A 27,103-nucleotide genomic window follows, 5' to 3' on the forward strand; every position below is an offset into this window, starting at 1 on the left:
ATTATTCACAATTTATTTTAAAAATGAGGCATATGATATTAATTAAAATACATTTAGAAATTTGATTTCATGGCCGAATGGGACCCACAAATCCAGATCTCTCACTCACTTTTTGTTAGAATGAACCTGCTTTAATCCATATTTTACAACTGCTTTGAGCCTTCCATCATATTCTATTCATTCACTCATCTTTTTTTTTTTTTTTTTTGTCTTTTTAGGGCCGCACCTGTGGCATATGGAGATTCCCAGGCTAGGGGTCAGATCAGAGCTGTAACTGCTGGCCTACACCACAGCCACAGCAGTGCGAGATCCGAGCTGCATCTGCAACCTCATGGCAATGCCGGATCCTTAACCCACTGAGCAAGGCCAGAGATCAAACCTGAGTCCTCATGGATACTAGTCAAATTGCTTTTTGCTGAGCCACAACAGGAACTCCAGTTCACTCATTCATTTATTTAATTCTTCTGTTCTTTTATTCACTCTGTTCATTGAACAGATATGCCCTTGGTATACCCAAACCATCATAGATAAGGAAACACTTACCAAGAACAATGGAATAGAAATCAGAAGACCTAGGTATAATTTCTGTCTAGCATTAATCCTCTGTCTAGTATGGGTCTTCTCCATGTAGATGGCCCACCAGCATAGTCTAACTTAAATACCATCTCCTCCTTTGTGACACCTTCTAAGATCATCCCCCATCCACAGTTCTGTGCTCCCTTGGACATTGCTTCCATCTCTTATCCTGTTATCACCCGTTTCTTGCTGCCTTGCATAATAGTATTTGCCCTGATTGAGTTGAATTTCCACAGTAAAGGATTAGGAGAGCAAGAGGGAAATAAGCAAGAGAAAAAAAAAAGGCAAACCAGACAGAAAGATAGTACTAATTAAATATGTGGAATTGAAATCCTATAACTCAAGACATTCTTAGCTGCAACAGAAGCCCTGGTCAAACGAGTGAAATATCATCCATTGGTTATAAGTCACTCAAGTTTTTCTCAAATAACATAAAGTTTATTTTTAGCATATAAGTGGTGTAGTAGGCATAAAAAACTTTCCTCCCTTATGAATGTCTACATCCTAAGCCGCAGAAACTGTAAATATGTGATAGTGCATGGCAAAGGGGAATTAAGGCTACCTTCTTAATAAAGGCAACTTAGAGGTGATTTAAATGGAATAAAATTGCTCATCAGTTGACTTTGAGATGGGGAGACCATTCAGGATTTTCTGCATGGACTCAGCATAGTCATAAAGGTTCTAACAAGTGAAAGACAGATGCAAGAGGGTCCGTGTCAGCGAGGTTTGAAGATGCTTTCCTGCTGGCTTTGAAGAAGCAGGAAGAGGCCATGAGCCGTGAAATGTGAGCCACCTTTAGAAGCTGGGAAGGTCAAGGAAACAAATTTTGCTCAAGAGCCTGCAGAAGCAACAGCCTCATTGACGCTTTGATTTTAGCCAATGGAGGTCCATATTTTGCTTTTTGACCTCCAGAGCTGTGAGATTGTAAGTTTCTGTTGGTTTAAACCACTAAGTTGGTGATAGTTTGTAACCATAGCAATAGGAAATAATAACAGGTAATAATAAGACTGCAGACAACTAAGCCATACATCTAAGTATTACAGAAACCCAAGGACACTGTTCTGATTCAGTCCTAAAGGAAGACCAGTTTCTCTAGGGGCTTGAAAGTGGAACAGTTTCTTCAGCGACTAAAAGATTCTTTGAGATCCAGCATTGCTCTGGTTTACAATTTATCTATAGCTGTTGCTATAGGACTATGCTGCTACTTACTCATACGTTATTGATAATATGGGTCAGTCATGCTGTGTTTTTGCTTTTCTGTCTTTCCAATTCTAATCTCAGTGCCAACCAGCTACCTCATCCTCTTCTCTACTTTCTCATTGATTGTGTTGGCTACAGGCCTTTGCTGCCAGCTTTCCTCCATTTTTGCCTTCTAATTGCTCTATCTCTGTCTATAAGATTCTTAATAAGTGAATTTCATTGATTTAATTAATTAATATTGGCTATAGAGATCAGAGTTTTGGTACCAGGCAATTTGCAGATGCTGGCCAGTCTGTATTGGTTGCTCTTGGATCAGGCATCTAGCACTGGTGCAATAACCTTGGCAGACAGGGAACTGCTCTGAGTTACAAAACATGGCCACTGAAGAGCTTACTCCATAGGGAATCTGTGTGTGTGTGTTTGTGTGTGTGTGTGTGTGTGTGTGTGTGTGTGTGTGTGTGTGTGTTTATTTAATACTTAGAATAGACCCTCTTTTTTTCTATAGCAGAGGTTGAAAATATGGTTCTGTAATCAAACACCTGTTTTCAAATCTTGGCTCAGCTATGAGGCTTAGGGCAAGTTACTAAATGACTCTTAAGTCCATGTTTCTGCACTTAAAGAATAGAGATAACATTAGTATCTACACCATAATTGTTGTGAGGATTAGATAAAATAATCCGATTAAGATGCTGGGCATAAAATAAGTCCTCCACAAATGCCAGGTGCTATTGTTATCATTTTTGTGGCATTATAGTTGTTGTGAGGATTAAATGAACAAGTTTGTATTCTTTGCCGCTACATGTGAAAAGGCCTTGTCTCCTGAATAGAGCAGATGATACGTGGAGATGGGAGATGATATATTGCTTTGGAATCACTCAAAGAAACTCAAGCAGTTTCTTTGTTGTATAGATGTTACCCAGTTTATTCCCTCGTTTAGTCCATACTCATTGAACATCTTGTATGTGCCTGAATCTGTTACTAGACATAGAAATACAAAGATTCATAGGATAAAGTATCTGACCTCAAGGGACTCCTCAGTGTTCAGGAGGATAGGAAGAAAAATAAAAGATGGGATTATGGAAACATATGGAAGGTAGACACAATGAACCCAACTTGTTGACCCTTGAACTTCAGGAGAAAAGAAAGGGAAGTGGGAAAAAAAGGGAGGTGTAAGGAAGGGAACCTTGTAAGTAATTCAACGCTTTCATTTTACAGATGATGAATCTGAGTTTATGCATACGTGCGTCTTTCCTTCAAGGAATGCTCTGGACCCACTTTACCACAATGAATCCAGCAGTGTATGAGGCCCTTAGATTGGTATAGAAACAATCCTCTGAGTTCCCCCTGTGACAATCAGTCATAACTCAATGGAAGGTATCTTATTAAATACCTATTTGTCAGAAAATCCAGTACGAGTCCTCTTGCCATTGGTTGAAATTGTGAGTATCCAATGCTTTGAAAACTGTGAGATCGTGTTTGATATATCACTGTCTTTTCTGGAGAAGATGCTATAAATCATAAACATTCCCCAAGTGTGACTAAAGATATCTATACATGGCGTTCTCAGTTTAGTACATGTGACTTCTAGCATAATTCTTTATTCTCTGCCCAAGGCATCAACCTATCATGCTCCCAAAGAGTTCATAAATAGCCTAGCAGTTTTTTTGTCAAGTATATAATTAAAGTCTTCTTTCATTCTTTTGAAAATGTATTTTTCAAAATGAGGATACCGATTCTGATGATCATACTTAGAACATTTCATATCTGGTTAATTCAAATTGTCTGAGTGATATAAATTTCAGTAAGACCTTAACATTTCTTTGCAGATCAAACTGTTTAAGATGTCATGTGCCATGCCTCCAGTAACCTCATGTAAATCTGTGCTGTAGTAGAATTCTAAGAATTCCTTTATCATAGCATTATTATAATCGCAGTGTAACAAATAATTAGGTGTCTGTTATCTGAGAGATTGTGAACCCTTTGACAGCAGAATTTCTCTTTTTTTTTTTTCTCTTTTTGTATATATACTATACTATATATATACAATCTTGTATCCTCAATCACTGGTGGAATCTAGCATCAAGGAGAGCCTCAATTGATGCATGCTGACCATGTCTGTCTTAATCCTTTATTCAACAAATATCTTCATGTACTTATTTGCCTAGTACTGTTCTATGTGGGGAGGAGAGATTGATTGATAAGCAATACATTGAAACTGCCTTTATGGAACTTAAGTCTAGCAACTTACTTTTAATAAAGAGTGATAAGAATAGTGCCATTTTACAAAAAATTCCTACTCATATGCTTTTCTTTGAGTGGTGAACAAGCCATGGAGTCAGAAAATTTCTATTCACATAATGTTTCCTAGCAAACCAGGTTAATAATAGTTATTTCAAAGGTGGCTTCCAATTCTTGCAAGATTAGTTAGAGTCCCTGGAGTTCCATGTCTGCTGTTTTTAATGGCTTCTGCCCAAAGCAGCTTAGCCTAATTGGGAAGGGATGTGTCCTTTTCTTGATAACAGACTAACTCTCATGAATGATAATGGGAGTTACGTGTGAACAGGAAGGAAAACTTGACTCTTAATACTGTGGATTGCATAACAGCTTTTCAGAGACTGCTTTTGTGATTGATTGTCTTTCCCTGAATGGTTTCCATCTATCAATATGATTTGAGGAAAGACTGCTTTTTTATCCTGGATAAGTCTCTCAAAACAAAGACCAACTAATGATTTGAAAATTCCAAAACACACTTTAGGATAGTGTTATGGAGTGAAAACACTTCCATTTGGATATCCCATAGGAGCTGCCATTCATTAATGTTTAAAACAGATGCTTCAGTGAGCAACATATTTAATTAAATCCAAACCTGTTGTTATTATTCCAGAAAATATTATTATTAGCACACGTTCCAAATGGAACTTGTAGCAACTTCTGGTTGGAGTTGGGGGAAGATATTTTGATTTCTAAAAGAATTTACTTAAAGTAGAAAGCATGGCAGTTATCTAGATAAATTTTCTTCAACTCAAGGCCATGATAGCCATGAGCTAGTTAATTGCTTAGAATCTTTGTTACTTTGATAGAGAGACTGTGCAGACCAGCTGGCCGGACAGGCCACATACATCATTACAAAATACTGGAGAGTGCACATGAAGTATCTGTCTCTGTTTCTAAAAAAAGGAGAAATGAAAAGGAAAAAAATGTCTTCAGATTTTATAAGATGGACTTATAAGATTGGCAGATGTGTCACTAATTATATAATTGCTGTCTTATGTGGTTCCAATAAAATTATTTGAAGCCCCAAAAATGTCTCACAGTGAATTATTTAATTTAATACACAGTTCTAACAAAAATAATTAGTATTTACTTTAAACTCTAAATTGTCAACAAAAAACCTCAAGTAATTATTTTTACAGTACTGCATAATGAAATAAATGTGTAATTAGTGACAGATGGGACTTTTAAAATTTAAAACACAGAAAAAAATCATATCACCTGTTTTGATTATTTTTTTTACATGAGTGAAATTAGAATTTGTGAAAATGAGGTACAAAGAGATTTAGAAGAATTAACTCTACTGAAATTAATGCAAAAGTACTTATACATGTTTCCCAGGATCCAGTGAACCTTCTGTAAAGTGGCTTTTGTTTTGACGCCTGAAAATAGTTTTGGGGCATATCATGCCAACTGTTTCACACTGTTTTTAAGTGAACACAGTAGGACAAAGACCTCTACATCTTAGAGTCACCATTTTCTTTGAGACCAAATTTTAATAGTAGGAGAAATTTTAGGTTGAGTTACCAGAACTTATTCATTTTGTATGATACTGTCTCCACTCTTTCCACTGTCTTTTTCTGTGTGGAAAGAGGACACATATCTTTCTGTGGCTTATAAAATGGCCTGAGTCATGGCTAAAGTAATCAATATTGTCTCATTCAATCAGTCTATAACAGGAGTACAGCTTGCTATGATTCTGTTGATGTTATAAGCTTCTACTGAATACAAATGTCTATATACTTCTCACTGGTGCTCAGTTGCAAATTCCTATGCATTTTTATCATCTTCTTTCTGATGTTAACTAGGTTATGATGTGTTGTATCTTATTCTCATTTTCTCTGTCTCATTTATCCCCGTCTTCATGGCCATATGACTATGGAGCTCACCTCATTTCTTGTCCTCCCATCCTTATCAATTTAGGCACTATGGCAATGATCATAATTGAGTCCAGCTTTTGATGAGTTCTCTTATACCGTGGAACTATACCCCAAACCCGTAATTGGCAGCACAAACTTATACTGCTGAGCTGTGAACTCCTGGAAGGCATGGACCACATTTCATTTATCTTCTATCTCTAAAACCAGGCAGAGTGGCCAATTAATAGGTGTTCAATAACTGTTGAATTGTATATTATCCCATGTCATAGATCATGGTGGGGGAGAGAGGGAAGATGGTCTCATACTTCCTGTTAAGAAATATAAATATATGGGAAATTTTGAGTATTTGTAAGAATCCAATAGTAATATTCCTTTTCTGGCTGAATTTGGAACTCATTGAGAGAGCGATAAAAGAATCAGATGAATATAAAAACATGAATTTTATTATTGAGAAACACTATAAAGAAGGTTACTTGTATGGTTGAATAGATTTGTTAACATTGCTAAGGTAAAAATACATCCCACATTACACAAGGATAGGTCTCTCTCTGTATGGGGAACAGCAGGTTAGAAGATTCCATTTGTGGAGGTAGGTGGATCCTGAAGTCCCAGAAGAGGCAATACCATCCATGTCCAGTCTGTTCTGCCAAACTCACCTAAAGTAAATCAGTGTTCCTTCTTTGGAGAATAAGGATGTAGAGAAAGATTGGAAGTAATGTGTAAAGGAAGTTTCTCAATTTGGAAATAATGGGAAATTAGAATTCCCCTCAATGATCTCCATTTGGTTTTGTTTTCTATAGATAAAAATGTAGCTTACCTATCAAAGTAGTCAATCTGTTAAAGAGTCAGAAGTCAGGACAATGGACATGAAATAGATATCTTTCCTATGGATAAAAACTAGTCTGCAGATCATGAACTTAGAGTTGGTATCTTTTAATTCTCTCCTGAACCACACTTTTTCCAAAACTGTGACTCTCCCATAGAGGCAGCGCCTCATCATGTGGCAGAATAGCCACCCTCTCCAAAGTCAGACAATGATTCAGAACGTGCCAACTCTTTCAAGACCAGTGCCTTTGTCAAAATTAAGTGGAAAAATTAAACCACTCTTCTTCTCTACTAATACGGAGAGAGGTGGTAGAGATTAGCCGGAAGTGTTATGCTAGTTTATATTCTGCCCCAAGAAAATATGAGGAGTTGGATACAAATGTTTGCACCAGTAGCCAAAGAAAAGTTTAAGCATAATCACAACTGGTTTGTAGAAAGATCACTCTGAAGACTGTAGCTGAAATAGGCAGTACAAAGGCTGGGATTCAAAGTAACGTGGAAATAGTGATGGAAATCTTGGGGAGATTTGTGAAGATAGAAGCAAATAATATAGAAAAGAGTGGGAGATAAATTTCTAAGAAATGCAAATATTTACAAGATAGCTAGAGAAAGAGGAGCCCAAGGAAGCTTAGAAAAGACAGCCAAGAAAATTTGAAGAAAAATCTAGAAGGGAGTTGCATAAAGGAGGGAGTGGCCAACTATGTGAAACTTTCAATAGTGAAAGGTAAGGCTGAGCAAGTCTTCCAGGGTGTAAGCTATGGGGGGGTGGTGTAAATGGTAACATCTGTAAAAAGAGCATCACGAGAATAGTTGGATCAAAAGCCACATTGCTTTGAATGGAGAGGTGTTTGGGGCTTGAGGAAGTAGAAATAGTTTTTAGAAACCTGATTACAAATGAAGAAGAAAATATGACAGATGGAGACTTCAAACCCAACTTGCCACAATCCTAAACTACATTCCCTAGCAGTTTGGTCATTAATTGAGATGATTTTTGCACTCTGCCTAACACCTGGGTCTGTCTCTCAATTGGCTCCAAGCTGGTGGGGTCCACACAGTGGAAGAAACGTGGTATTATTTATTAGGCTCTTCCATATGCCAACAAAGGAAGGATGGATATGGATTGAAATAATTTGTGTGTGGGAAGGTGTTAAAGAAGAGGGATCTCAGCCTGAAAGTTTCTATCTTTTCTTTGATGTGGAAGGCAAGAGCAGCTAGTGATTGAGCAGGAGGGAAGTAGTAGGTTAAAGGTGGAAAGAAACTGATAAAGTTTCAGGAGAATACAGATGGCCAAAAACACTTGAAAAGATGTTCAACATCACTAATTATTAGAGAAATGCAAATCAAAACTACTATGAGGTATCACCTTATACCAGCCAGAATGGCCATCATCAAAAAAGTCTACAAACAATAAATGCTGGAGAGGGCGTAGAGAAAAGGGAACCCTCATATACTGTTGGTGGGAATGTAAATTGGTGCAACCACTATGGAAAACAGTATGGATATTTCTCAAAAAACTAAAAATAGAATTACCATTTGATCCGGCAACCCCACTCTTGGGCATCTATCCAGAGAAAACCATGACTCAAAAAGATACATGTACCCCAGTGTTCATTGCAGTTCTATATACAATAGCCAAGACATGGAAACAACCTAAATGTCCATTGACAGAGCAGTAGATAAAGAAGATGTGGTACATGTACACAATAGAATATTAGCCATAAAAAGGAATGAAATAATGGCATTTGCAGCAACATAGATGGACCTGGAAACTCATCATGTTAAGTGAAATTAGTCAGACAGTGAGACACAAAGGTTATATGCTATCACTTCCACGGGGAATCTAAAAAAAGAATACAATGAACTTATTTGCAGAACAGAAACTGACTCACAGACTTTGGAAAGCTTATGGTTACCAAAGGGAACAGGTTGGGAGGGAGGGACGGTCTGGGAGTCTGGGTTGGAAATGTTGTAAAGTTAGGTTGTGATAATGGTTGTACAACTGTAAATATAATAAAATTCATTGAGTTTTAAAAAAAGTTTCAGGAGAAATTCTGTGTGAAATGGGAATGGGAACTGACTAAGAACAAATAAGTTATTATAGAGTAGATAATTAAAGTTTAAAAAAAAAAGGTCGAGGAGTTCTTGTTGTGGCAGAGTGGGTTAAGAACCTAATATAGTGTCTGGGAAGATGCGGATTTGATCCCTGTCCTCCCTCAGTTTGTTAAAGATCCAGCATTGCCACAAGCTGCGGCTTGGATCAGGTGTTTCTGTGGCTCTGGCATAGGCTGTCAGGTGCAACTCCGATTTGACCCCTAGCCAGGGAACTTCTATATGCCTCAGGTACAGCCCTAAAAAGAAAAAAAAAAAAAAGAAGTTGAATTTTTAGTGGAACTATGCATATGTATTGGGAAATGACCTCAAATCCAGTCATCTTTCCAAGAATAAGATAATTTTGCAAATGAGACCCTTGACTGCTAAGAAACTAGTTATTCCACATTCTTTTTACCAAAATGCTCACGATTTTCAATCCTCTTCTTCTCTAATCTTAAATGTTGATGCACCTTAGGGACTCATCACTGACCTTCTTTCCCACCTCTGCACTCTCTCATTAGTAAACCTCATCATTTCCCCCGCCTAAACCGAAATGCAAATGCCATCAGAACTTAAACCTAGCATTCTGATAGCACTGGTCAAGCACCTGAAATTCAACAATTTAAATGACAAAGCTACCAAAATCCTGCTCTGTCTCCCAACTCAGTTACTTTGACCTTCTATCTTCTTTATCTCTCATAGCTCCAAGCAGAGTGCTAAGTGCATCACATTAGATGGCTTTCTAAGCCAGGGCAAAACAATAATTAACAAGGTCTGCCTGGTGTTCTAAAGTCAAATATAAAATATGCATGGTTACCTCCTGGGTAGATGATTTATCACCACTCCTCCCCTCCTACCTGCTGGTTTGTCTAGGTCTCCACTATCCAATATGATGGCTACTAGTCACATGTGGCTCTTGAGCATTTGAAACAGGGCTAATAGCCCCATTGGGATGTGCTATATGTGCAAAATACACACTGAATTCCAATGAATCTATAATGAAAAGTAAGGTAAAAATATCTCATTAATAATTTCGTTTGGATTAAATGCTGAAAAAATATTTTGAATTTATTAGGTTCAATATATTACTAAAATTAATTGGTTTTGTGTACTTTTTAAATGTAGCTACTAGGAAATAATAATCTACATACATTGCTCATTATCTATTGCACAACTTTGGTCTGGGTGTAGCTACTTATCCTGTATTCCAGTTGAATCCATTTGTATATCAATTATTGTACTTAGTGCATTTAATTGAAATTATATTGAGCTCGTATCATGCTTTTCAACAAGTCAACTGAACCCTTCCTCTTCTTACAGCAGGCACATGTCTTGATATATGTTTCTTAATTTGATACCTCCCTCCAAAACAAATATAATCACTAGATACACTTGGTTAGGGAATCGGCCCTTGACCAAGCCTCAGCCAATCAGATGCATCTTCCCTAAATTTGGAACTGGAAGTTGGTGAGACAAAGATGAAAAGACCACGGAGTCTTCATTCTTATATCAAAGGGCCGCAAGAGCAGCACATTGAGGTACCACAGCTAGTTGTGATGTAAACTGAGGTGTCTATTCCTCAGAAAGGGTGTAGAAAGCCTCACTGGATTCATATTTCACCGGAGCTTTGTTGTTTCTGGCTCTTAATTTCTCTTCTTCCTGTTCACTTCCTAAGTCTCTTCTCACAGCTTTCTACAAACTTCTCATAATTGGTTCCATCAGTCCTACTTCTTGAGTAATCTGGAATAGATTTCCATTCTCTGTAATTTAAAATTATGGCTTATTCTGTTCAGTATATTCTTCAAAGATGCAGAAGAGATAAAGAAGATAGGAAAGATGCACATGGGAGAGCAGTCAACACAAACAAAGACACGGAGGCTAGACATGCCATGCCCTGTCCTGAGGAACTCCAGAAGATCGGAATGGGCAGTGTAACTTGGAAGGTGAAACACACCAGGGTGGAGATGCTGTCAAGGGTAAAGGCATAGAAGACTTTGCAAACTATGCTGGGAGGTTCTTCTGTAGATGATGATGAACCACTGGGATGTGTTAACCAGGAAAATGGCAAGATTATATTTGCAATAAAGATAAACTACTCTAGCAGTTAGGAATGATATAGTTACCAATAAAGAAAACCTGATTAATACACATTTAATCCCTAAGGATGTTTATTGCATCTTCATCAAGAAGTCTAAATGCAGTCAGTTAAAGGCAGTTCTGTAGATCAATGATGTCATCTAAGCCTAGACTCTTTGACATCCTTCTCCCCTTTGCCGTCCTTTGCGTGCTGGCTTTTATTCTCAGGTTGATACTTCATAGTTACAGATTTGTCATTCCATGTATCATATACTACCCCAAACATCTAAATTAAGATGAGAGGAAAAGAGACAAGCTACTATACTAATGCTGCTATGTCTTTTATCCAGGAGTAAGCCTATTTCCTAACCTTTATAGCTGATGTCTTCATGTATTCATTGGAGAAACAGGATCACCTAACCACTCCTAGCTGAAGGGAGGCTGAGAAAATGAATAACTGACAAGGCAAAAACAAACACATATGAATCAAAGATATGAATGGTGTAGGGAAACCACAAAGGGTTGTGCCTTCCTTGGGGGCTTGTAAGAGTAAAGGATGTTCGACTCTCATCTTTCCCTGAAGGAGAAAGAAAAGGTGGAAGAAATGGTTATTGAAACGGAAGACAAAGAGGGTCATGTGGAAGGACCAACTGACTGGAGTTATAACCTTCTGTCACATGTAACTGGAGTTATAATCTTTGGCTGTGTGTCACAGCCAGCACATAGCAACTCACAAGGACCAGAGAAGAAAATACCCCAGCCTTACTCATCTCCCTTGCCTGACTGCCAGCTAGCCTATTGGCTAACTCCAACTCAAAGCCAGATGATTAAAGAATCCATTGATATTCCACAGAGGTCATGGGGGTCAATCTATGGGGTAGAGAACAGCGTGAGGAAGTAGGGAGAATAGATTTGGATGGGTAGATGGAAGCTTTCAGCACAGACTGCCTTGCCTGACTTAATCTTCTGGGGATGAACACTTTGCTACCAGAATAGATTGAGATACTGCTAGAAGGGAAGAGAAAAATATCTCTGTGGACGTAAACAATACTATCTGACATACCCACCCTTGTGACAGTCTGGAGGTACATTTAAGGTGGGAAATTTATGACAAAACACCTTTGCAAGGGATGCTGGGATAACTGTTACCTGATCTCTAAGGAGGATTCTATGCGAGATTATAAATGATTATTTTTTATTAGGATATACCTTTACAAATTTAAAATACGTGCTAGATTTAGAAACTTGAGTTACATTTTAGATGAATACATTTTGATCTGTTTTAAGTAAATTTCACAAAATTTGAAATTTGAAAATGTTTCACATTGCAATAGAGCTGGGTCTATCATATAAATTATGTTAAGTGGTAGAATGAAGAGTGAATTGGAAATAAGATTAATTGGGTATTCCTTAAAGATAATTTGGTTGTTTAACAGCAGCAAGAGTCTGAATTATACTTTTGTCATCTATGAGACTGGGACATTCTATTATGCCAGTCTCCTGGTGCATCTGTATACCTCTAGTTTCTAATTCAGTACCTGCATATAATTGCACCCACCATCACTCTTAACCCTTGACAACCCCTCATTTGTCTTCCATTTCTAAAAGTGTGTTCTTAAAAAAAAAGTTATATAAATGGAGTCCTAGTGTGTAAGCTTTTGGGATTGGCTTTTTTTTCACTCAGTGTAATTCCATGGAAATCCATTCAACTTGTGTGTATTGATAGTACTTGTCTTTTTATTGCTGAATCGTGGTCCATGGTACATAAGTACCTTCTCCAGTAACATCACTTTTCAGTCAATTATCTTCTTTAGTTGATTAAGGGTACAGTAGTCCCTCTCTTATCTGTGGTTGCACTTCCCACGGTGGTTTCAGTTACCTGTGGTCAACCTTGGCCTGAAAACATTAAATGGAAAATTCCAGAAATAAGCAATTCATAAGTTTTAAATGGCATGCTTTTCTGAGTAGTATGATGAAATCTCCCACCATCCTCCTCCACCTCCATCCTTCTCCCACCATGACATGAATCATCCCTTTGTCCTATGTATTATCCCTTCCATTATTCACTTAGTAGATATCTCAGTTGTCAGATCAACTATCAAAGTATGTATTGCAGTGCTTGTGTCCACGTAACCCTTATTTTACTTAATAATGGCCCCAAAGCACAAAGAAGTGATGCCGGCAAATTCAGATATGCCAAAGAGAAGCTGTAAAGTGTTTCTTTAGGTAAAAATGTGAAAGTTCTCAACAAGGAAAGAAAAAAATCATACACCGAAGTTGCTAAGATCTACAGTAAGAATGAATCTTCTATCCATGGAATTGTGAAGAAGAAAAAATAAATTTGTGCCAGTTTTGCTGGCACAACTCAAAACTGCAAAATTACAGCCACAGTGTGGTATTTAGTTAATGTGGAAAAGGCATTAAATTTGAGCAATAAAATATTTTGAGAGAGCACATTCCTATAATGTTTATTACAGTATATTGTCATAATTGTTTTATTACTACTTGTTAATCTCTTACTGTGTCAAATTAAACTTTATCAGAGGTACATAAGAACAGGAAAAAAAAAAACAAACAACCAACCTAGTATATATAGGGTTTGGTTCTGTCTGTGATTTCAGGCAGCACTGGAGGTCTTGGAATGTTTCCCCCGCAGGTGAAGATAAGGACAGACTTGAGTTGCTTTGTGGCACATCAGGTTGAGGATCTGGTGTGGTCACTGCAGCATTGTGGGTCACTGCTGTGGTGCAGGTTCAGTCCCTGGGCCAGGAACTTCCACATACTGTGGGTATAGCCAAAAAAAAAAAAAAAAAAAAAGATAAGGATGCTACTCAAAGTGTAATGGGCAGACCAGCCATGCCCACATCATGTAGGGCTTGTTAAAATGTGGAATCTCAGGTCTCCCTCCAGCGTTAGAATTTGAAGTTGAACAAGACCCTCAGGTGACTCATATCAATCAAGTGAGAGAAGCACTGAGCTATATTACCCGGAGGACATTAAATACACGCAGAGCTTACTAGAGGTTGGTTTTCCTCCAGATTGCAGAGAAAAGTTAGGCCTCGCCTCTATGCCTTGAAAGTAATTTATACATATAAATTTTTTTTCTGAGTATTCAGATCCTTAGTTTTTTTTTTTTTTTTAAGTTAACTGGATTAATTTTCCCCCCAAGTTTCATCAGACATATTACCAGTCTGTGTGAAAATATTCTCTCCCTTAGCCAATCTGGCAAATTCACTGGAGAAAACTGGGAACTGGCTGGTGGCCATTCTATGTGCAGAGCGCCACCATTTTCACTACAGAAAGCCCCATTGTCTAGAAATAATAGTGAGGTTTTGCCCACAGCAGAAATCTGCATTCAATCCTGCTGTCCCAGGAGTGGAATTTTGCTTGGAGCCAAATTCCCAAGTCTTCTTAATTTTTGGTGAAGATATGTGTTTTTGCAAGTGCAAATTCATGAAATTAAAGTTGGACTTCTGCTAGCTTTTCCTCTATCCAGTGTTTTATGACAGGAAGGACCTTTGAGTATTTTCTCAAAATAGCAAGTGCCAACAAAGCTAAGCCAGGTTTGCTGTTAAGCTCACCACCCAAGTCTTTGTGAAAGGTTGGCCTGGAAACCTAAGACTATCACTGTGAATTCTGACAGTTATCCACAGTGTTCCAGTCAGGTGTTGCCAGTGGTCCCAAGACACCTCACACTAGAGAAAGTCCTGCACCTGAATCCACGGCACAGTAGGACCCCTCCACCTTCTGATCTGCTTGGTTATATTCTCCTAGTTTCTGCTTTCTTGTGTCAATTATAGATACAACCTTCAAGATAAATAAAAGCGCCCAGGGAACTGTGAAGACTGCCAAGTAGTCTGATTTAAAAAAAAAAAAAAAAGATTGCTGTTAAAGATGTGTAAAGCAGTTTCAGTGAGAAAAAAGCAAGCTGAAATGATTGCAAATACATGGAGTGGTATGTACTACAATTCCATTATTGCAAGCAACAATTCAATTGAAAAGGTTACTTTGACTATTGTTTTAGTTGGAACGATGTTTGTTTTCATATTCCCTGTTGCTAAATGCAGACAGTCAGAATTTCTAACAATAGCCACAGTATGTGGCTGTAACAGCAGAGTTCTTGCCTGATGTAGGTAGCGTCAAAATAGTTGCAATCCCAAAGGGAATTATTCTCTTCCATCACACTCACTGTGTATAGTGCTCTGATGCACTTTCTGCAGTTACGATGTGCTGTACTTACTACGCTGTGCTGTTTAAACTGGAAGCTGTATTGAAGGCTATACATCGTTAGACAAGCAATGAGTTTTTAGTAAAGAAATGAGAAAGAACTTTTTTGTTTGCTTTGCAAATCTTTAGTTTGTTGGCTTTTGGCAAGTTTCTGTTACATTACTTTCTTGAGTTTTTGAGTAAGAGCCAATTGAAACTGAAAAAAATTTTTTTCATATATTTATTAAGAAAATGCCCTTGTCTGGCCAAAGGAGAAAAAAAACAAGTTAAATGAATCAAGTGAATAAAGCATCTTGAGATTCAGAAACCATCTCTGTATCATGTAAGAATTTCAATATGTAAATTCTTTGTATCTAGGATTCATTTCTGTTGCTATTTTTATTCCTAGTTGCATCAAAAGAAATTTCTTTAAGCCTCTGATGTTGGTGAAGGAAACAGCCTAATTCAGTTTTTGGGTGCCTTTTCCCCTGATAAACTCTTGAATCCCCATATTCTAGAACTATTTGTCCTGGTTCTTAGCTTTCTCCTAAATCACATCTGGACTAGTCACACGTTTCCCATGTGTTATAGCATTTGTAACTTTTAAAATCTTACTAAAATTTTACCTTTTGCATGGCTGGATTTTGTTTCTTTTTTAAACTATTACTTCAAGGATATTATATCCATGGGTAAGGAGGAAATGGCAGAGTAGTAACCAAAAGTGAATGCTGAGCCATTGGCTAATGCCATTCACAACACTTCTCAAATTTCTTATGCTGTGCAGCCTCCAATTTTCTCTTAAATAGAAATCAACATGAAAGCTAATTCCACAGAATACCAATAATTTTCATTTTTAAAGCTGAAAATACTTAACATGAACTTTTATATTTTAATATTGCTTATTTCATTTGTGATTTTCCTCTAATGGAAGGGTGAGATCCCTTAAGAGTACCTTTCCATAAATGTTTTACTCTGTAAGACCTAAGTCACCAGGAGGAGTTCAATCTTATAGTCAATCTCTGGAACTATTTCCATAAATTTGAAGCTGAGTTCTTCACTGAATCTTTAAAGCTAAGGATACCTTTCTCTACCTTGCTGATATCCAGTGTATTGCGCATCATCCTCAATCCATGTTATCCCCCAGGCAGGTGACTTCTCACCTTACTGGTCTCGAGAAGTATCTAAAAGTCTTCAGCAAACTCAGCAGCATCCTCTCTTGCTGCTTTGCTTCTCATTTTGGTGATGGCAGATTTGTATGGGCCTTGAGCTTAAGGAATGGCATAAGGCAGAAGTACTTCTTCTTTCAGGCTCTATGGTCTTAAGCTCTTATATGCCTCTGGAATTAGTTGATGCTGCCGATCTTTAACCAAAAATATTTTTCCTAGGTTTTTTTTTTTTTCTATTACTTTGTCTCAGTTTTAGCCTATTATTATCAAATTACATGGGCACAGGACTTTTTAAAATTTAAGAGATTCAATCTGTCATTTACAATGGTCTTTTTTTCCTCCTTATATGCACTTTTAAAATTTATCTGTTATTTCATCATTATTTTATTTTTTCTCATTTCAATTTCAACATTCATATATTTCTTTTCACTGGCAATTTATATACTATTGAGAAAAGTATCAGTCAGAGATCAGATGGAAAAATAGGACCAATACCAAGCAGCTGAATGAAGAGAATATAACATGGAGATTGCTTACAAAGATGGTAAAAGATCAGTAAGGCAGATAGAGGACAATGAGGCAGTCTAAAGATTAGCAACATCTGAAAGCCACTGAAATTTCTTGAGCTGGAACAACAAAGGGAAAGAGGTGTTATCAGAGTCTTTAGTAGAATCTGGGATCACCAAGATAAAAATCCAAAAGAGGGTCAGAGAAGAAATATTCTGTCTCCTTTCCTTTTCCTAGTTTCCAGATTCTTGTCAGTGTCTACCCTCATTGGAACCCACAAGAAGCCACTGGCAAGGGGAACTTGGGAAATGTAATTCGTAGAGAGTTGGCCACCTCCACTCTGGAAGAAAGTCAGAGAAGGGAACAGGGAGGAATCTGAGACCTGACATGCAGAAGATTCTGTTGTTCTTTGGCAGAGTTGATATGCTTTTATTCTGGAGCATAGTTTTGTGGATGTTTATGGAAACTGCAGGTCTCAAGTTTTTGCACAGAATATGTTCTCAATATAGGAAGCTGCAGGGTAGTGCAACTATAAGCACTTGTAGGAATAAGAAATACGTTTATCTTCTGGAACTAGAACTATTAGGAATCAATACATAAAAGAAAGATTGGCCACATGCAAGAATCATTCCCAGCATATGATAAACTTTATAAACGTGGGTCAGAGGAAAATGGGAAATACCCCAGATTAATTCAGGTGCCTGAGTTATATCTTATTATTGAAATGGGATGAACATTGAAAGAAATCATCCACTTAGTTACTATTTGTGTTCATCAGCAAAGACTGTGCTCTTTGAGTTCCCGTCATGGCTCAGCGGAAACAAATCTGACTAGCATCCATGAGGATGCAGGTTTGATCCCTGGCCTTGGTCAGTGGGTTAAGGATCCAGTGTTGTCATGAGCTGTGGTGTAGGTCATAGATGAGGCTCTGATCTCACGTTGTTGTGACTGGTGTAGGGCAGTGGCTACTGCTCGAATTCAACCCCTAGCCTGGGAACCTCCATGTGCCATAGGTGCGGCTCTAAAAGAATAAAAAAAGACAAAAAAAGAATGTGCTCTCAAGAAAACATTAGCCGCAGGGTGTCTAGAAAAAAAAGAATTGTAAGATTAGATCAGTAGATTTTTCAATACTGTCCAGAGACGAGGGCGTATTGATTAAGTACTTGATTTTAATATTCAGCATCAAAAATTATCAATCTCATGTATTAGTTGTCATGAGATAGTTCCTCTGACTAATCAATTCTGGATAAATTCTGCTTGACTAGAACCAAATACATCCTAAGGTGCATTTGATATACTATTAAAAAGCAGATTTGTTACAATTAGACATGCCTATCTTGGCACCTTTTTCTGTTAACTTATCAGTTGCCAATCTGGATACAACTGCTTGATCTGACTGAAGTTTGGCATCTGCATTTACAAAATAGAAAGAATAATTTATTCCTTGTAAGAATATTTTGAACTACATGTGTACTAGATTAACATCAGTTCTTGCTGTTGCTGCTTTGTCTTGACTTCAGTAGAGGTGGATGTATAGGATTATCATAGTTTTTAGCCATAACAATGAAAATTATCTTGCCAGTTCACTGATGAGTATCTTCTGCCTTCATATGGCAATTAAAGTATGCTTCTATTATTATATTTCACTTACTATATTGAAATTGTAGAAGACCTTGGCCATTGTTAATGGTTGCACAGAGTTCAGCTTCCCCCTTCTGCTTAGGAAATACATACATAATGTGCCTAATGTACTGTAGAAGTTGAAAATGCCACATGTTTGCTTACCCAGACTCCCTTAGAAGTGATGTGCAAACACATGATGTAGCTAGCTCTCACCAATTAGTTGTAGGGACCTAATAGTTGCACAGACCATAGGAACTCTCTCAGCATTACTGGTAGAAAACATCTCAAACTCCTGGGGTCACAATGGCAGTGGGGCAGGGGGAGTGTATCATTCAAGTGAGTCTAAAGAGGGCAAAAAACCAAGTGTTTCCTGGTTGAAGCTGGTGGCAGAGTTGTCCTTATCATACTGGTTCTGCTATGTCATTTGGGGCATTATACTTTTTTACATGGCCCTGACATCATTTTCTAGCAATTCCTGGGGCAACTCATTCTTATTTTAATAAACTATTATGCATAAAAAAAGTTATAGTTGGTTTCACTCACTTGCGGCTATGAGTGCTGGCTGGTATACAATAATGTGTTCAGGTTTCAGTTCCTCACTTCATTGATCTCCTACGCGTGCAGTCTTGTCGTATCCCAGTGTACTCTGTGCCCAGCAATACCTAGACTATAGTAGAGCCAGAATTGGACTGAACTGAGTTTCATTTGTTCCTTTCCCTTGCTTACCAAGTAACTTTCTGATATAATTTAAATTTTCTTACAAATTTGCTCCTGGAGGGAGCAATATATTGAGCAGCTAACATAACTACTAAGCAGACCCAAGTATTCATACTTTGTAAATAGTTTAGTGACTTTCTGGTCAGAATCTGATGGTTGTACTTAGCATGAATCAATTCCCAGAAGACTGTTCTTTGAGTAGCGATGACAAAAATCACATTTCTGGGGCTGCAAAACGGAGGTCAGTCTTGGAACTCCCACTTTGCAAGGTATGGCTGGAAGTGGCCAGACAACCTATTTAAATAAAATTTCCAAATTAAGAAATCTCTGACTTGAGCGATACCATCTGTATCTGCTACATTTCTCATTATTTTCACCCATGTGCCCACAAATATTTTCCTTTTCACTTTTACCACTCTTTGGCAGAAATAAAGCTGGATAGTTGGAAAGATAAAGCCCTATTTATCTTTCAATTGCATAACAAAACGCTGTGCTGTTGCAAACACTTGAACTGTCCCATTGCTTTGATTGTAGCCGCAGTTGGCTGCCAGCAGAATTTTAAAGAGAGGTGAAAGAAATAGGAAGATAGTTAAAGACCCAACTCCAAAGTACTGCATAAAAAGGAGTAATGACTTTGTGTGTCAAAGAGGATTATTTGAAATTGCTCTTTGGGACTGAAACTGATTTAAAAATTCTGAATGAGTCTTGAGAATTTAGTTTAGAATCACTAGTCAGAGTTTTATATGTTTATATGTTTATTAAATGTTACATAGTTTTTTAAAGTCACTAAAGTCTTTTTATTCATGTTTCAATGCCCTATATTCTATGAGCAGTTAATCCTGTGGAGAGTACTTTACAGCTTGCAAAGAATTTTCACATGTATCGGATCACAAGAATGTCACAACAACTCTGAATATTAGGTAAATTGGGGGGCAGGCTTTCCCAGGAGCTGAAATGTTATAACTTTTCTCTCTATCCATTTATTCTTATGGTGATGTGATGATATGCATGGGACTCAATATAACGTTCATTCACAGTTTTATATTTTTCTTTGTCCATTTGAAAATATCCTTAAGGTTTCTGAGAAGAAATTGACTATTTTTGGTTTTATGCACATCTGCTATAGCATGCTCAGGACAAGTCTCACCATTTTGAAGGAAGATTTTAATTATTTTTCATTTCCACTGAAATGTGCGGCTACCCTTAAATTAGAATCATGAGATACAGCCTCTGCTGTTCTCTCTTCAGAGCTATGTTTTCAATGTGTTCCAGGGCAGATAGCAACTATCATGAACGCTTAAAAATAACTAGTGTGTCCAGCTGTTATTAAACCACAAAGAAAAGCTCTTTACTGGTTTAATACAGAATTTCCCCATTTGACTGGCAGATGAGTGACTAAGAAAACAGTAAATTGCTGAGCAATAGTTAAGTAAACTGGTAGAAAATGTGATAGAAAATCTTAAATTCAACAGGTACAGTTGCATGAATAACATCTGTTTTAAAGGATCTGAACTTTAATTATAAAATTTGGATACTTTAGTTATAAAATTATGTAATTTACCTTCTTAAAATGTGAAATAGGGGATAGTAACTAATATGTACTGAGAATCTTGTAACCGACAGTGTGAAGAGGATTTTACACTTTTATTAAAATTAGACCTGACTCCAACAATTATAGTAAATATAAGATGAGGAAACAGAAATGTTTAGCTACATGTTGGAAAATGGTCATATTGTAAGAATGGCCTGTAGTATTTAAGATGATATTTGGTAAAATGGTGTTTTTGGCCAGTGAAGTTTCCTTCATTCAACCAAATTCTGTTTCCTAATTGAATAAAACTAAGTAATTTGTGATATTTATGTCGTCACCTATGTAACATAGTCTACTAAAATGGTATAACAAGAAACTAGTAAATAGAAGCCTAGAAATTAGCCTCTCCTTTCATGATCTTGGGGGGAAAAATATGGTTTCTGTTTTGACCTATTTTTGTGTGGTGAAACAAGAATATTTTTCCTAAAAGAGAAGTTATTTATGAAAAAAAAGTTAAATCACTACCAGGCATGTTAACTCAGAAAAGGAAGCCAACCTAACTATTATTTGACTTTGGGAGATCTTAAGACTGATAATGAGAAACGAACTAACGTAAAAATTTAAACCAAATTTCAGTTATTGCAACTTTAAATATATCAAGCATTATAAAGCTGATGAAAATGAAAATAAGGCTAGTAAACATATGAAACACTCTGAAGAAATTCGGTATGGAATGAAACTTATTTGGACATAGAGCAAAGAAAAATTGAAGCTCTGATATTAAAATATCAAGTTATTAATATTTTAAGGATAATTTTAAAGGCGTAGCCCACTTGAAGGTAATAAAAAATAAATGTAACCTTGTTATGACTGTCTCTAAGAGTGTACACATATGTTGTATATGGGTTATGGCCAATAGAGAAACTCAAGGATTGGATTCGTGAATAGTACTCTGTTCACATTTAATAGAAAAGTATAATAATTTGTAAAATTAAACCCATATTTATATTATAGATATCTAGCCAACACTACTAAATAAGCCTTTATCTTTACTGTTAAACATGTCCTGTGCCATTAAAAAAATAGTTTACGATGTGAATAACTCAGAGACATAATACTAAGCACTGCTATTAACAATATAAATGTAAATTTAATTGAATTACTTATTAGTATTCTGTTGGTGAAACATTGGTGTCTCTTACATCTCTTTCTGTAGTTAAGTAGCCAGAGAGGAGTTAATTTGTGTATGTGGTTTTGACAGTAGAAGCCAAAGGATCTAGAAAGAGGGAGTTCATTGCCTATGGGAGGGGAATTAGAGACAACTCTAAGGTTTCTATCATATACTGGTCTTCTGGTCTACCTCTAGGAGTCTAGTCTTAACATATGGGAAGAGCTAATATATGAGAATGAAAAAGGATCCCATTTTGTGCCCAAGAGGAGATTCTTTCTTCAGCCGTTAAGTACATTGGTGTTTCAAGTTCTCAAAGAAATGCACAACATAACAACGTCAGACATCCCTAAGGACTCCAAGAAATTAAAGGAAGGGATTTTACATGAAGTTTAGTTCTTTACATTAACCAGCGAGGAGAATAGAAGAGAAACATGACGCCTTTGGTCCCTGTAAACTTGGGAAGTCTGGCAAGATACAAGTGAAATTAGAAAGCTTAAGGCAGAATCCTGTCTTTCAGGAAATTATCACTTACTAGAAGAAGACAAACATGAAAGCATGGGCATGAGTTCAGTTCATCTTCTAATTAATAAAATTATTTTAGATATTTTCTATTTATCACCAAATTTGAAGGTATGGATAAGATGATTTTCTTAAAATGACACATATGTGAAATTCACCTTTCGGACTCCTATGAGAGGTGCACTGCAGAGGCAGGTGGTCATCCTCAAGAGATTTGCCAAGTATTGATTTAAGAAGGAGATGCTTCCCACATGGGCAACTCTGTATCTGTGCACAAGTATGAATAAAGGTGAAGATGTGTTCATTTAAAATTGTCGATTTGGAGTTCCTGTTGTGGCTCAGCAGAAATGAATCTGACTAGCATCCATGAGGATGCAGGTTCAATCCCTGTCCTCTCTCGGTGGGTTAAGGATCTGGCATTGACGTGAGCTGTGGTGTAGGTTGCAGATGTGGCTCAGATCTGGCATTGCTGAGGCTGTTGCCTAGGCCAGCGGCCACAACTCTGATTAGACCCCTGGCCTGGGAACTTCTATCTGCTGCAAGTGCAGCCCTAAAAAGACAAAAAAAAAAAAAAAAAAAGAAATATTGAGAAGCACAGAAACAAAGGAATATGAAGACTTTTAGATTTCTTTTTATTTTACTTTTTTAGGTATTATTTCAAAGTATATATTGCTAAGAAGTCAGGGGACATGAAAGAAGAAATAAAAGAGAACAAGTTTATTGAGTGAAAAGTTATAAAATATATTCTAAATTTTGTTGTTGTTGTTTTATACATAATGGTTTTTATTTTTTTCCATTATAGCTGGTTTACAATGTTATGTCAATTTTCTACTGTACAGCATGGTGACCCAGTTACATATACATGTATATATTCTTTTTTCACACATTATCATGCTCCATCATAAGTGACTAGACATAGTTCCCAGTACTACACAGAAGGATCTCATTGCTTATCCATTCCAAAGGTAATAGTCTGCATCTATTAACCCCAAGCACCCCATCCATTCCACTCCATCCCCCTCCCCCTTGGCAACCACAAGTCTATTCTCCAAGTCCATGAGTTTCTTTTCTCTGGAAAGTTTCATTTGTGCTGTATATTAGACTCCAGATACAAGTGATATCATATGATATTTGTCTTTTTCTTTCTGACTTACTTCACTCAGTATGAGAGTCTCTAATTCCATCCTTGTTGCTGGAAATGGCATTATTTTGTTCTTTTTTATGGCTGAGTAGTATTCCATTGTGTATATATACCACATATTCCTAATCCAATCATCTGTTGATGGACACTTGGATTGTTTCCATGTCTTGGCTATTGTGAATAGAGCTGCAATGAACATGCAAGTGTGTGTGTCTTTTTAAAGGAAAGTTTTGTCCAGATATATGCCCAAGAGTGGGATTGCTAGGTCATATGGTAGTTCTACGTATAGATTTCTAAGGTACCTCCAAACTGTTCTCCAGAGTGGCTGTACCAGCTTACATTCCCACCAACAGTGCAAGAGGGTTCCTTTTTTCCACACCCCCTCCAGCATTTGTTATTTATGGACTTATTAATGATGGCCATTCTGACTGGTGTGAGGTGGTATCTCATGGTAGTTTTGATTTGCATTTCTCTTATAATCAGGGATGTTGAGCATTTTTTCATGTGCTTGTTGGCCATCTGTATATCTTCCTTGGAGAATGGTCTATTCAGGTCTTTTGCCCATTTTTCCATTGGATTGTTGGCTTTTTTGTTGAGTTGTATAAGTTATTTGTTTAATATCTGCTGTATAGCCACATCCTCTGGCAGAACTTTTAAAAATGCATATTCACAAGTTGCATCATCAGAAAATCTAAATCATTGGGTCAAGTGAGGCTTAATTGCTTTTTTGTTAAAAACTTACCAAGGTGATTTCAATATCTTTCCAGGTTTGGGGACCTCTGGGTTTTAGTGTAGACAATACAGGGGAAATGAGGGAAAGGAAAAATCAGCATAAGTTGGAATTTTCAGATTGCTCTTCTTTGAAGAACAGAGAGGTGTTAACAGAGAGGGTGAGATTTGAACCCAGAATAAAATCTTAAATGATATGGGAAAAAAAAAGTATGTATTAGACTAGCACTGGCAGTTAGAAGAAACAAACCCCCAAATTACAGTAGCTTAAAGCTACTGTAGAAGTGTATTTGTCCTTTAAGTAATGATGTGGGAGGTATTCCTGATTGGCTGCCATTTCTTCACATGGTGGTTCAGGAGGTTCCAGGGCCATCTTTAGTGTAATTCCATTACCCCTTGGGAGCTTATCTCTTGTAAACGGCCAGTGAATGGAAGGTCCACCTGCTTCTTAAACCTCCCGACCTGGAAGAGATCCACATTACTTCTACACATATTTCATTCTGGAAAAATAGTGATATGTCCATTCCTAGATGCAAGAGGAGGGGACACTACAAATGACAGTCTTTGTCTGGGCAGTTGAATATAGCAGCATAGCATAAATCTGTGTGGACAGCAAACCGCTTCTGTGAAATGGGTAGCAAATCCTAACTAAAAGTGAATTCTCTTAGTGTTGTTCTGCTTCACATATTAACCTTAGTTATATGTGCATTTCACGGTTTTGTGCTGATGTATACTTCTGTGTGATCACTTCTCATTTTCTGTTTTCCTTAGGTGCATGAACTGGAATTGATAATGTCCATATTCTTATAAACATCCTTTGGCTCCATCAGACCCATATTCTGAATCTGAGCATGAGAAGACGACACCTGTAAGTAATTAACCAAGAGGCTCATTGCCATCTTGGGTCACTTTATCCCCACAGGAGGGGCTGTGCAGCTAAAGTAAAAGAGGATGCTGCCTGGGCACATTTGATTTTTTATTGTTGTTTTGCCATTATAAATAGAAAGGGACAATGGAACCGGAAGGAATTCAGCTAAGGAAACATTCTGTGTTTATATGACCCACTTTCATGAGAATGGAGTCACATTCATGAGAATGGCCAAATGAGGGCCTTTCCAAAGAGAAAAATGTGAGAAAAACAGTCTTTAAACCTAGAGTGCCCAGGAAAGGAGGGGGAATAAAGCTAGGAGTTCAAGCCCTGTGAAGATTTAAATTTTGTGAGATAAGTAGGTGTGTGAAGAAGCTAAAAGTAATTTTATTTCTTTTGTTACACATTTGATTTGTGTTAAGAACAATTGGTACTCTCACATAATTAAAGCCGTTCTGACATTTTGGTGTGTTTCATTGTTGGGCTATGCACAGAATGTTCCTACTGTCTTTGTTAATGTATTTTGAATAAAGATGGGTTTTATATTCATTCTGACCTTGTAATACTACCTTGAGCTGCACAGTATTATATAAAAAGATAAAAGAACTTTACAATGATCAGTCTTGGCTATTAATGAAAATATTGCTTATTGCCAAAAGGAAATGCATTTTGCACTATTCTAAATTGAGTGACAGTTTAGCTTGTTAAAATTATTTTTGTAGGGGCAGTATGGCCTCAAGCAAAATCTGTGATCTTGTGGTTCCTGTGGATTTAGGAATATTACTTATGATTTGAAAGTGTTTTGGGGAAATAAAATCAGTGGCATTTGCCAATGTTAATTTAATCTCCTCTTGATTACATTCTCTAAAGAAGATGGACATAAATATGTGATTTAAAAAAAAAAACACAAATTTAAAAAATAGCATATAACATTTGGCTTTGGAATATACTGTTTTTTTTTTTTTTTTCAGTTCCAAGAATATCCCTGTACTAGGTATGCTTTCTTCAGGATTAAGTTAAATTAGCAGTTAACTATTTTTTGACTCATAGCATAAAAATTTAGCAACTTCACATAAATCCTCCAGAATGTGGCCAAGACAGTTTAAGACCTTTGAGTGGCCGACACTGATGTCATAATGTCCATACACACAGTTCAGATACTTCCTTATCTGAGATCATCATAGCCCCTCAACCAGGGTTTATTTAAATTGAATTCATCAATGGTGGTTGTAACTACTGTGAGAGTAGAGGAAGTTAATTAGACAAAGCAAAGAAACAAAACTTCCAAACATTTTCAGAAACACGCAGGAAGGTTCTGACCCTAGAAAGTTCCATCTTCATTTATTTAACAGATATTTACTGATTAGGACTATTGTAAGCATGGCGTTTAGAGCAGGGAATAAGAAAGGCATAGTGCCTGCCTTTGTTGAACTTCATTCAAATGGGGAAGATAAATAATAAACAAGTAAACAAATAGATATGCAAATCTAGTGGTAATAAGTGCTATAAAAATAAAGCAGAAAAAAGGATTAAATGGTTAGAAGGGGATATTATTTTATATAAAGTCATCAAGAAATGCCGTTCTCACAAGAAGTATTTGAGACCATGTCATATGATTATCCTAAGGGAGATCCTTCCAGAAAGAAAAAGGAGCCAGTGCAAAGGCATCAGTGATTCCGTAACCATGACAAATGGGGCTCAGGAGTTACCAAGGCTCCCATAGAAGCAGCTCAAAGACATGCCATAGTATGTCCCCTGCCATGAATGCCACATGTAGAAGTGAGGAGCCAGTTATAAGATGCAACTTTGTAGTAATCCTCAGGTCAGGCCAGATAGTTACACCTAGAACCAGACAAAAGGTAAGAAGGAAGCTTAATACAAAACCAAGGGAGACTAGGGTGAGCTAAGGACATATCAATGCAAGGCTCACAAAAGAGAGTAGTACCTTTGCATGTGTGTAAAAAAATTTTTAAGCGATGCTGCCTCTGTCTCAGAAGTACTTGGAG

At 37.1% G+C, this 27,103-nt stretch overlaps 1 long non-coding RNA gene across 1 annotated transcript in view; it reads left to right on the forward strand.

The window, feature by feature from the left end:
- LOC102157696 overlaps nt 1–25,970 on the forward strand; it is a 339,998-nt gene extending 314,028 nt beyond the window's left edge. The window contains exon 4 of the long non-coding RNA XR_002343146.1: nt 25,001–25,970. This is a non-coding gene — a long non-coding RNA (uncharacterized LOC102157696). The remainder of the gene's footprint in view (nt 1–25,000) is intronic.

The sequence above is a fragment of the Sus scrofa genome, chromosome 4, assembly GCF_000003025.6.
Source record: "Sus scrofa isolate TJ Tabasco breed Duroc chromosome 4, Sscrofa11.1, whole genome shotgun sequence".
NCBI lineage: Eukaryota > Metazoa > Chordata > Mammalia > Artiodactyla > Suidae > Sus > Sus scrofa.